At 31.3% G+C, this 12,542-nt stretch overlaps 1 protein-coding gene across 1 annotated transcript in view; it reads left to right on the top strand.

Moving 5' to 3' along the window:
- The first annotated feature begins 1,265 nt into the window (after positions 1-1,265).
- Positions 1,266-12,542, top strand: part of LOC108361579 (serine-rich adhesin for platelets-like) — a 151,218-nt gene continuing 139,941 nt past the window's right edge. Inside the window, exon 1 of the mRNA XM_017614220.1 lies at positions 1,266-2,806. The gene's annotated coding sequence lies outside the window, so the exon portion shown is untranslated. The remainder of the gene's footprint in view (positions 2,807-12,542) is intronic.

Genomic DNA, 12,542 nt, shown 5'->3' on the forward strand with positions numbered 1-12,542 from the left:
TTTACTCAGTGACTTACTTAACAACAGAGAATAAGAAGTAGCTCTAGTAGAAAACACGCTCTGCAATAGCACAAAGTAATTCAAAAAAACTGGCGCTCACGCTCACCAAATAGGTAACCATGGCGAATAGTTTATAACGTATAAGGTACAAGTAAAGTAAAAGTAAATAAATATATAATACCTGTAGATACAGTGACGCTCACCTAAATAACACACTTTTATTTTTTACAATATTCACACTATTTTAGGTGATACATACATTTTGTTTTGTTAATTTTTTATAAAAATATAGTAGATTCCATAATATAAACCATATAAGTCAAAGTTTAAAACTTTTTGTACAGTTCAGGGAAATGTAAATAAAAAAATTGTCAGCCTAATTTTCAACTTTTTGGGTATGCAGTTTTGTAGCTCATTCATTTTTAGTACAATAATGTTCAGGTTTGAAATTTCTGAAAAATCCGGTTGTTTTTTGAAAATTTTTTTTTTGTCGAGTGTGTTGCGCATTTTCTCAAATATAACGCGTAAACAAAATCTAGTTTTATATGGAAGCAAATGCGCAATACTCTCGACAAAAAAAATTCTTGAAAATCAAAGCGACTTTTTCGAATTTTCAAAATTGATTGAGTTACAAAACTGCATACCAAATAAGTTTCTCAAGAATATGAAAAAAATTTAAAATTGTTATGAAATTTTTTTGAAAATTTTAAACCTTGACTTATATAGCTTATGTTATAGAATCTACTACATAAAAAAAATCCACCAAAAAAATTTATCATGTAAAATATTGTGAATATTGTAAAAAAATAAAAGTGTGCTATTTAGGTGAGCGTCACTGTATGTAGATGTATAGGACAAATGCGAAGACGCTGAGCGAGGAAAATTTACCTGAGTACAAGTTGTTGAGCAGCTGAGCGCTAACTGAGCTAACTGCAACTGACGGATACGGCACACAGGTGAGATTTCTGGTTGGCATACTTGTACGAGTATGTACATATGTGTGTGTGAGTGTGTGTATCTGTGTAAATTGTGCATTGCATGCTGCTCGAAAAGATATACGCGTGCTGCAGCCACAAAGGTATAGACAACAACAACAACAACCAGACACAATCAGAAAATAGCACTCGAGCCAGCTGGTAAGACAATGTATGTATGCATTGAAATGCGCTTGCATTACATATACATACGTTCACATACACGCGCATGTATTGTTTCTCGGGTTTCAACTTAGCTTTGTGCGAGACATTTCAGTTCTTCGACGACTGTTGGCCGAGTTGGTAAGACGATACGGAAGAAAAGCAACGGTGAAGAGAATGAAAAGTCAAGCATTTAGTTGCCTAAAAACGCTATGTGTGGATGGAGTGTGTGTCCACAGAAGTACATAGAATGAATTGAAACTGAAGACCAGTTGGCAAAAAAAAACCAATTTGTTTTTTTTTTGTGAAATTCTAAATTTACAAATGGAATGCTGTGCGCAAAAAATGTGAAGAAAAAATTAAGTTTATGGAAATATGTATGTACTCGTAACTGTGCGAAAGAAAATTTGTGAAATTCTACAAGTCTATATAAATTAGACGAGCAGAAGAGGACGATTGTTGAATAAATAAATAAAAAATAAATAAATTATTTCAGTCTCCCAAACGCTAGAGGCACACAATTTGTTGTGAATATGAATAACATTTTGAAAAAATTTCAAATATTTCTGTTTATTTTAATTAATGCAAACGATGAGAAACAACTGCTAAGCAGCAGCGAGTAAGAAAAACGAAAAAAAATCAACTGCTTAAATTTGTGACTGCCAAACAAATGCTATTGCAACAACAAATTCATACAACGAAAAATAATAAAAAGTAGCCAATAACAAAACGCATTCAAAAACGAGTTTCCTTTTGATACAAGACTTAAATGTCCGACTGTGTTTTTGACGCGCCCGCCGCCGCCGCGCACTACGCCGCCCCTTGATTGTATGTATAGTAAGACAATAACAATAAAAAGTGCAACACATAAAACAACAACATCAACAAACTCAAACCACTTTTTTGCGTGCGCAATTCGCCTGCTGCATTTCCTACTTTTTTAACTCCATCTGTCGTCGTTGAAGAAGTGCCTTAGTAGTTTGGCATTGGTGTTGGTTGCTGCTGCTACTTCTTCTTCTTCTTCTTCGCGCCCAGCATTGCAGCTGCAATCCGCCGCAACTCTCAGCACGTTTTTGTCTTTGTTTCGCGTGTATTTGGTTTATTATTGGCTATAAAAATCGTTAAAATACACACATATATTAGCGAACTGCGCGACTGTAACAGCAACAACAACAACAACAACAAATGCAACAGCAACAAACCATAAAAAGTGGTAACAAAACCAGCATTGGCAAACTTGGCAAACCAACGACGAAAAACTACAAAAAAAGGACAACACAAAAAACAGAATTACGACTGCAACAAAAAAGCGCAATTGGCGGCATTTAAAGTGCGAAAAAAAAGTACGTGGAAAAGCCGTTACGTGAAAAATTCTAGAAATTCAGCAAAGGAAAAAACGTAGCAGGAAAAACAACAACGAAGGCAAATTGAATAACAAAGTTTCGGACGCATAGTTGCAGGAAAAAGTGTGAGAGACAGTGGGCGAAATTGTGTGTTTAATGGCCTTTTTTTTTTTTAGTGAAACTGCTTTAAGTTGTATGGTATTGAATAAAACATGATCGGTGACACAATTTTGTGTAGAATTCGTTTGTGAGCAAAGAAAAGGTTTTGCAGATTTTTATCGTCAACTCGCTAATAGCAAGGAGTTAGGCTGCAACGTTTTTAAAAAGGTAAGTTTGGGTTGGATTGCATTTTTTATTGCTATGGTCATAGGACAATATTTGTGAATTACGAATGAATGTGTGTTTGAATTGTGGGTTGAAATATTAAAAAGTTTAATAATGGAGCCAAGCGACGGATCTGAAATAGAAATGCCTATTTTCAAATCGATTTTTTTCGATTCGATTTTTTGTAGCTTTTTAGCTCCGATTCGATCCTTGAATCGATGTAAAAAAAATTGGGAATCGACATTCGATTTGTCCACATTCGATGCATTTTAATGAAATCTATAAAATTAAAAAAAAATTGTGAATTTGAGGCTAGTACAAAAAATTAACAAAGACCAAAGAATTTAGTGACCTGCCTCTCTCTCTATTTCCGCACTTCAGGAAAGCTTCTTGAAAATAAATCTATATAAATAAATGTGAGTAGTCCATTGAATTTAAAGATGCTAGGACTTAACTTTGATTTTTTGCGATTTTTTATGCACATTTTCTTCCATAAACAAAAAAAAATATGTTCCAAATTACAATTTACTCCCAAATTTTTTTCTTAAGAGTAAAATATAAAATAAGGGAACACAAAAATGAAAAAATTAAAAATCTCACATTCATGTTATTTCAAAAGTAATTACGGATTGTCAGCTACCTGATAGCATTTAGCATATAGCAATAAGTACATGTTTTAAAAATTACTTACAATAAATTTTCGTGATTTCAGTGTTGGTCAGCCCGCAATATTTTTTTCTTTAAAAAAATTAAGTAAAAAACGTTATTTAACAAAATACATATATGAATCGATTTGGGAGATCGATTTATGTTTTGACAACTTCTTCTTGCATTGATTATTTATTTTCAATTCGATTCGAATCGATTAAAATTTTATTGTGTTTCGATCTGTCATCTCTAGTCTAAAATGATTTCTTGCATACAAATCACTTACTTATTTCCCTGAGACCNATTTTCAATTCGATTCGAATCGATTAAAATTTTATTGTGTTTCGATCTGTTATCTCTAGTCTAAAATGATTTCTTGCATACAAATCACTTACTTATTTCCCTGAGACTAATTTAAGATTGAGACTTTTTTTAGCTGCTAGCCGGTTATTACTCCTAATATACAGTGGTCGAAAAAATTATAGCTGCACCACATTTTTCCAAGTTTTAACAAATTATTTTTTTTTATATTTCATTTTCTTTTTTTTTTTTATAAAAATATAGTTTCTTCTAAAAAAAAAAAAAACATGAAAATCCAAGTTTCAAACTTTGTGCAATATTAAAAAAAAAAATCAACAAAAATGCAAGTACAATAGAGTACAAGTTTGAAATTGCTAACAATTACCGTTGATTTTTTAGATTTTTTTTTTTTTTTTGGAAGAAGTTACTGATTTCTTCCATATAAAAATTTATTGTGAACATTCCTCCCAACTGGGAAAACATTAACAAATTTGAAAGTCCCGAAACTTATGTTGGTCTGTGGAAACAGTCAGTCAGTCAGGCTGCTGAATTGTGACGAAGCTTATAAAACTTAAAAAATACTTACTTTTTTAAGTTAGCTCCAATCAATGCTTTATGTTCTTATACCATGCACTCAAAATTCGATCAAAATTTAAAGAGACAGAGAAGCTACCACCAAATTCACCGACTCTCGCGCCGTGAATGCCGCAACTACGGGCTAGATACTTGAACAGGTTAAACTTCTAATTATCCAGTTTCGACCCTAACGTATGTCCTACATCTGAATGACAATAACCATCATCTTCAATTCCCACCTTAAAAGCACTCAACAAACATCTCTTCCCCTTTAGTAGGACGCCGTCAAAACAGCTCGTTTTCTAGGCCTACCATTAGTTGAGCTTAACGTACGCGGTGAGTATCTGGCCTATGCGAGGTCAAACCAATTTTTCCTCCTGAGCATTTCCTAAATAGTCCTGAACAGCTGCTACAACTGAAATCTGCTTCTATTTTCTGTAGAACAACACTTTTTTAGAACTCTCTATAATAGATGTAGAATTCTGGGACTTTTAGCTTTTTTACGAAAGGTAGCAGGAAGGTTGGCTTGGGCTAGGGTGGTTTAACTTTGTTGGGTACGCACACAAAGAACCCCGTACTGAACCCATATTACTTAATTGCTTCAAATTCTAGCACATTAGTTTAAGGTCACAGTAGAAGTCATATAATCCCACCAATAACACATTTTCTTTTTATAGAGATGACAAAAGCGAACGGATTTCTCTTATATGCCTAATTTTAAGCTAACAAAAGAAGCGGCTAAAAACTAAAGCGCTTTATAATGCTACAAAAAGAGATAAACAACAAATGAAAGCAGCATTTTATTTATAAATAATATAAGTAAGCAACTGAGCTACGCGACAATTTTTACGTTTTCAGTAATTCTTTTGTTTTTTTTTTTTTATTTGATTCAAAGTGACAGGATCCATAAAATATGCAAAAATTAACATATCCACAAAAGAATATTGGCGAAAATTTACGAACAAGCTATAGGTATTCAATAATATAACTACGTAAAACATACATATTAATATAGGATTGTTTATATGTAAGCATGCATTTACATATCTACATACATACATACACGCAAAATAAAACAAACGCTTAAAGTCTCTATAAATTTACCGGTTTGCATAAATAAAATGATAACTTTCACAGTTGTCCATTCAAATGAATAGCAAGTGATTTTTAAATTGAAATTTAGCAGCTTTTGCGGAGAATATGAAAAGAGCGAGACAGAGTGCAAAATATGCCAATAATCATTTAATACTTTGTACACATACATATATTTTGTTTTTGTTTATTGAATGAGACTTTCACACCAGCCAGCATTAACTTGTTTGTATTTACTTATGCCAATATACATATGTATGTATGTAAGTAATTGTGGGTGTGGGGATGTTGTTTTACTAAAGGATTATATTTCAAAGCAACAGTACAGTTCTCACATATGTACATACATATATATGAATGTATGTTAATTGACTTCTAGAGCAAAATAATTGCGACTTTAAATACCTTCTTTGTTCTGATAATTAGTGCGTAATACAGTTTAGCCAAGATGAATTCAAGCTCCTTAATTAAAGTTAAAAAGATCTTAGTGCACAAATTTATATGTAACACCGCACGGTTTTGCTTTGCAGAAATCCAAATGTACCAATCTCCTAGAAAATCATAATTTCTTGCGTCATAAACTGGCATCTTTCACAGCCTTAATGCGATCTCAGTATGCGTACCTGTGTGAGGCTTTTAAAGTCTTTAATCCTGGTTAAATACTATTCAAAGAAACTTTGGGAATAATGAATGTACATATTTAAAAAATCTGAAAAAATAAAAAAATTAGAAGCTATTCTATCTTGAGTAAGAAGGTAAAGAATTTCGAAAATATATTAAAAATTCCGACCAATTTATTTATATAATTTTTTACTTAACTAAATAATATAAAATAAAACATTTACATAAGTACCACAAAGATTTGTTAATTACGTAATTTTTTTAAGTTTTTACACTGAAATAGAAAAATTTAAAAACTAGTGAAGAAAAAGTTGACAAATACATACATACATATATCCAGCTTAAAAATTAATTGAACTAAATAAGTAAACCAAAGAAAATTCCAAAAACCAAATTGAAATATAAATTTAAGAAAAATTCCAAAAATTTTCATATTTATGTATGTACGTAATTTTAAAACTTTGCAGAATAAAATAAAAATAACATTATAAAAATTAAAAACTGAAATAGGAAAAATTTATTTTTTATTTTTCAAATAAAATGCTGCCTATTTCCATTAGTAGAAAAATATGTTCGGGTAACTTTTTTTAAGTTTCTTCTACATTAAAATTAGAGCAGCTTTTTTAAATTTTTTACGATATTTTTAAAATAAATGTAACAAAATTTTAGACTGTTCTATTTGAGAAAACATTTAAGAGTATCAAAAAAGCCCAAAGAAAATGTTGCACCTACTTAAATAAGCAAACTAAATAAAATCCACGAGCGAAATTTCAAAAATTTTAAAGTGAGGATTCAAAAATATATTTGTATAATATTTAAACTTACTACTTACTACTTATTACATAGAAAAATGTGATCAATCATTGCCTTACAATAATTGGGGAGTGCTAGTAGCAAATACCTTTTTTAAACTTAGTTAAATAATAAAATAAAACAAAAATAATAATTTTTAACAACAAAAGATACATAGGAAAAATTTTATTTTTTTAATTTTTTTCCGCGCATTTTTTTTAATTTTGTTGTGTTTTTAGGGCAATTTGCGAATTTATTTGTGTAAACAACATAAAACAAATTTTACTAATTAAAAAAATCTACGCATTAAAAAAAAGCAACAATACATAATTATCATTTTTTCATTAAAAAAATTAAAAAATTTCACGCAGCTACTGAGTATGTCTGGAATCTGAACTTTTTTAGTTATTTTTTTTTTTTTAATTTAAATAAAATAAGTCTTTTATTTTTTTTATTTTACAAAGCTTTAAACTTGAACAAAATGCGCTTCTCTTGTCTCCAAGACACGTCAGAATAAAACTTCAAATACTAGCACTTTTCGAACTTGAGAGGTCATGTCCCTGAAGAAGAGAATATATTTTATGTTTTACCAATACATATTATTAATCAACAAATAGCGACTAACAGCAACAACAAATGGCAGTTATAGATATTCACATTCACTCACACCTTTGCTTTAGCCTAAGGATTGGAAAATAAATGAAGGGTTAAGCGTCAAATCGAAAACACTTATGAGCAAACAAAAGGGAGCATACTTATATACATACGTAAGTAGGCAGGTACATAAGCACGAACTGACTTAAACTTTCAGTTAAACTTTAAAATAAGAAAGACACAAACAATGGCTACAGACCAGCGGCCTGAAACTAAATTAGTAAATAAACCCTAAGTAAAAAGGTAAAACCAAGCAAAAACCAAGGCGAAAAGGGTACAAAATTTAAAGCAGCCATTGCCATAAGCAAATACGAGTACAACATGCACGCGCTACTACAAATATAAAAAAACGAAGGCAAAAGCTACTAACAACATTGCTGGCAGCAATTTTAAGTCAACTGTTAAAACCAGTTTGCAGCAGTGACAGCAAAAAATAAAAAGTCAGAGAAAAACTACATTAAGTATGTATAGTGAAACTAAAAAAAAAAAAATATAACAAAAAGCTGTAAGAAACAAATAGCAACAAATCAAGAAAGTACCCAAATTAAAGACTGCCAGTTGGAAGTAACAACTAGCAACAAAAACAGCAGCAACAACAACGACAACAGGCAAGTAGCGCCAGCACAGCAAGGGACACGTAAATACTCACTTTGCCAGTTCATTTTCCTTTACACAAAAAAAAAAACAAAAAAAAACACTCAACCACAAGAAATAATTGGAGCGTAAGGAGCATGAATTTGAAGACAAATGCGGAAAAAAGCATGAAAATTTAAACATACAAACTAGCTTAAAAAAATTATATCTATAAAAAATCTCAGGCATATGCAAATATTCAAGTATTCGTGTTCAGAATATGTACCTGTAAAAAATAGAATACAAAGAATTATTTGAAATAGAAAGGAGAGCTTTGGTAATTTTTACATGTTCTTTTCTTAAAAAACAACCAATTTAGTTTGGAAAATATTTACTCAAAATCACATCACTAGTTACCCAAGCAATGCTGTCGTGCAAAAATTTAGCCATTTCATGCAAGCCATAAATAGCGCAGCGAAAATTCGAGTTCAAGCAGAAGCAAAAGAACTGCATGCAGTCGCGGACACATTCAATCAGCAGACAAATCACACTGCAAAGGATCGTTAAAAAAATATGACAAAAACAAAAGCAACCAAATCGGTAGCAGGTCTCTCTCAAAGAGCTCCACAAATCTTCTTTCTCAGCCTGTATGTATGAAGGAGGTCCGCGTATGACCGCAATTGAGCACAGTGGCAACAACGGCAGCGGCAAATATTGATAATGAAAAGATGCTAAAAGCAGATTCGCAAAAATGTAGAATAAGAAAAAAGCCTAAAGAAGAAGTGGCAGGAACAAAAGAAAAGGCAGAGATTCATCTGTGGTTAATGTAAGCAAGCGAAGGTAAAAGAAATCGATTGGCCGAGTTGCTGCTGCTGCTGCTGCTGCTTCGATGACTGCAAAATGCTGTTATGTGCTGCCTTATTGCTTTTGTTGTTGCTTTCAAAGGTTAGCAGTAACAATATGGCAGCGAAAATAAAAATAAAAATAAAGCAAATGGTTTGAAAGCAGAGGTCAGTTCTTGGCGATAGCTTGACGTTGGCTTTCTTTAGCTGTGCGATGTGCACGAGTTTGTGCCTTTTGTCTTTCGTTTTACTGGTTGTTATCTTCTTTATATATACTTTTTTCTTCTGGTTTTTGCATTTTGTGTTTGGTTGCTGAAATTTGAGTAGCCTTCGGTGGCTTAGAAATGGTTTATGGCCATTTAGCTGCTTCTCGTTTGAAGTATTGCGAAATTGTTTTTACAAACAAAAATGTATAATCCTCGAAATCTTCAAAAAGCTTTGACTTAGCGAAAGCTTTGCGCAATTTTTGGAAATTTATCTTCGAAAGGAAACTTATTTTGAAAAAACTCCATCGCATTAAGTTACTTGAACTCACTTATGGAACGCCATGATCTTTCTTAAGTCGGAGTTTAAAACGGCAGAATGGACTAAATGATGAATTAAGTTGCTCAGCGAAGAATTAATCAGACGTTTAATGCCTAGAGACTATGATTAGGCCCTTTTTTATGATTTTGAAATAAAAAAAAAGTGAAAATGTTGTAGCGTTTTTTTTTCAGATTCACTATCATTGAATTTTCAAGAGACCACTTATTATTTTTCAGATCTTTTTGGGGTTCATTATGTTTCACTTTTGGAATTTCTTCGGTGCTCCTCGTTACACTTTATGTTTTATTTTTTGGTAGCTTTCGGGATTTAAGGGGGAACTTCAGAACCTTCGAGACTAATCAATAACTGTAGGTCACTAAAACAAAAAAAAAATAGTCGAGAGTTTTCGAAATTTTCCGTTATTTATTTTTCGGGATTTTTTCGGAAACTTTTAAGATTATTTTGGACTTTAATTTATTTTCTTTTTTCGCGTTTTTTTTAAGGCATTTTGCGTTTGGTTTTTTTTTTTGACCTTTTGGTGTACTTCGTGTAAGAGTTTTCGGAATTTTTGCCGGATTTTTCAGGAATATTTGGAAATTTTTGAGACTTTCGAAACGACTTCGTGCTTTCTGGATTTTTTTGGAATATTTCGTGCTGTTTTCGAAATCCTTCGTGGGACATTTTTATTCGGGAACTTACTGGTCCAAAAGTAGTAGTCCAAAAAGTAAAAACTACAAATTAATTTGGGATTTTTTGCAAAAAATGGTAAATGTCATCATGGCCGTGCCAAGATTTTTTTCGTTATTTTTGTTGTTATTTAATTTTGGTTAGTTTTTTATAGTTCATTCTTTAACAACATCCGTATAAATACAAGTTTTAATGCAGTTGAGTATTTGCCGAAATTTAGCGCAAATCGTATCCCAATTGTGTGAATACCCAAATATTTTTCTTTGTCGCAATCACGAAAAATGATTTGTTGAAATTTTGCTATAGAAATTGCTGTATTGCACCAAGTTTTTGACTAAAAAAAAATTGTCCCAATTTTTTTTATATTGTACCAATAGCCTAATATAAAAATGCATCGAATGACACTGCCTTAAAAATTTATGGAATTTAAAAAAAAATCAAAATCAAATTTTCGTAAAAATTTCGAGTTTTTTAATTAAATTCTGAGTATGCAGTTTTGTAGCCCACTGTACTCTAGTAGAATAAAATACAAGTTTCAAATAGCTAAAAATTACGGTTGATTTTTTTAGAATTTTCAAAAAAGCTCGAAATTTGTACGAAAGTTTATTGAATTTTTTAATATTGCACAAAGTTGGTAGCTTGGACTTACACGGGTGTTGTTAAAGAATGAACTATATTTTTATTTAAAAAAGAAGCCAACCACAAAAATAATACGTTAAAACTTGGCAAAAAGTGGTTCTGCTATAATTTTTTGACCACTATATGTATTCTTTTATATATTTAATGGACATGCACATAAAGGTATGTATGTATGTACATAACAAAACTAAAAAAATAATGTGGTCTTTGTTTGCCTTATTTCAAAGCTCATTTTGCCTTTTTTCAAGTTTAAAATTCTAACCCTGATTATTAACATATTTTTATCGGAGACGCTTAACGATGTCCTTCTTGGCACCTTAATCGTGGTTACACTACGTTATAAAGGACCAACTGATAGTTAAGCTATATACATATGTTTATACCAAAAAGAAATGAGAATGCATTGTTTTGTAGTCAGCCAGTCAATTGTTGCTAAATTGACGAGATTAAAAAATGAGGTTGATATAAATCGCCTAACGTTTAGACAACAATAAATTTTTTCGATTCGAAATGATCATAAAGCGTGAACTGTTAAAAAAAAAAAATATTTTTTGCATTCCTTTGGCTATTAATTTTTCATTGAGCAACTCTTGTCATTTCTGCAAAAATTTTTATTTTTTTGCTTTACACACTTCTCTGTAACATCTTTACCGATTCAGTTACAGTTTAATATCATTAAACGGTCAAAAATCGCCTACAGTGCAGTGACTTCAGTTCAGAAACAGTTCACGCTTGTACTAATTTGTCTTAAAAATTTTTCTTGTTCTTTGTTAAAATTAATCCAATTAACTTCTTTCACATACGGGAAGAGTTATTTCACCAGTGTAGACGATTTTTTCGGAATGAGTGATGGGAATTTAGATGCATATATATACATACATAGGTACATGTATACATAGAGCATTTTTGAATGAAGGAAAAAGAATGCCTGTGTAATTACTAAATTATAAGGTGTCATTAATTCTAAAGTTCTTAATGTTTTTAAATGTGCCGCCATGGCCAAGCTGGTTTTTTTTTGCAATTAATTGCAATTAACACCAACTTTTTCTTAAGCCACTGGATTATTGAACGAATAATTTTTTAAACATTATGCCTGACAATATTAAGAATCAACTATATTCAATAACCAAACAAAATATTAAAAATTCTACAATAATTTATTGAGGGGAAATCAACGCGTGTAATAAATTCTAGGTAGATCTATATACCGGGTCAAAGAGTTAGAAAAGTATTTCACTGCCAAGTAATGATCTTATTTGGGTGCTTAGCCTTAGCAGTGGCTTTCCAATATTAAAAAAAAAGTGCGTAACGATTTTTTCCCGCCCTATTGTACGTTCCTTGCTAACAATAAGTGGAGCGAAGGAATGCTAAGGTTAATCCTATAATATATGTAAATGTGAAAGTTTGTAAGTGTGTGTGTGAGTATGTTTGTTGCTCTTTCACATTAAAATGGCTAAACGGATTTCAATAAAATTTGGCGCACAAATAGTCTGTAACCTAGATTAGTATATGGGATATTTTTTAGGAAAGTTGCCATCATTTTCAAAAGTGAAAGTCAATCAATTAAAAAAATTAAATAAAATAATACAACCGTGTGGGTGTCAAACGAGAGGGATGCCAAAACGATATATCTTGAAAGTATTTTTTAAGAGAGTTGCCAACTGTTACAAATTTAATATTGATTAATTGATTATTTAAATCAAATATCACAATAGTGTGGGTGTAAAAAGAAATCAGTTCAGGAACAGATGTTTAGTAAAATATTTTTTTAAGAATGTTGCCACCTGTTC

Source organism: Rhagoletis zephyria, unplaced genomic scaffold (genome assembly GCF_001687245.7).
Source record: "Rhagoletis zephyria isolate East Lansing unplaced genomic scaffold, Rhagoletis_zephyria_1.1 Rzeph_scaffold_00798, whole genome shotgun sequence".
Taxonomy (NCBI): Eukaryota; Metazoa; Arthropoda; class Insecta; order Diptera; family Tephritidae; genus Rhagoletis; species Rhagoletis zephyria.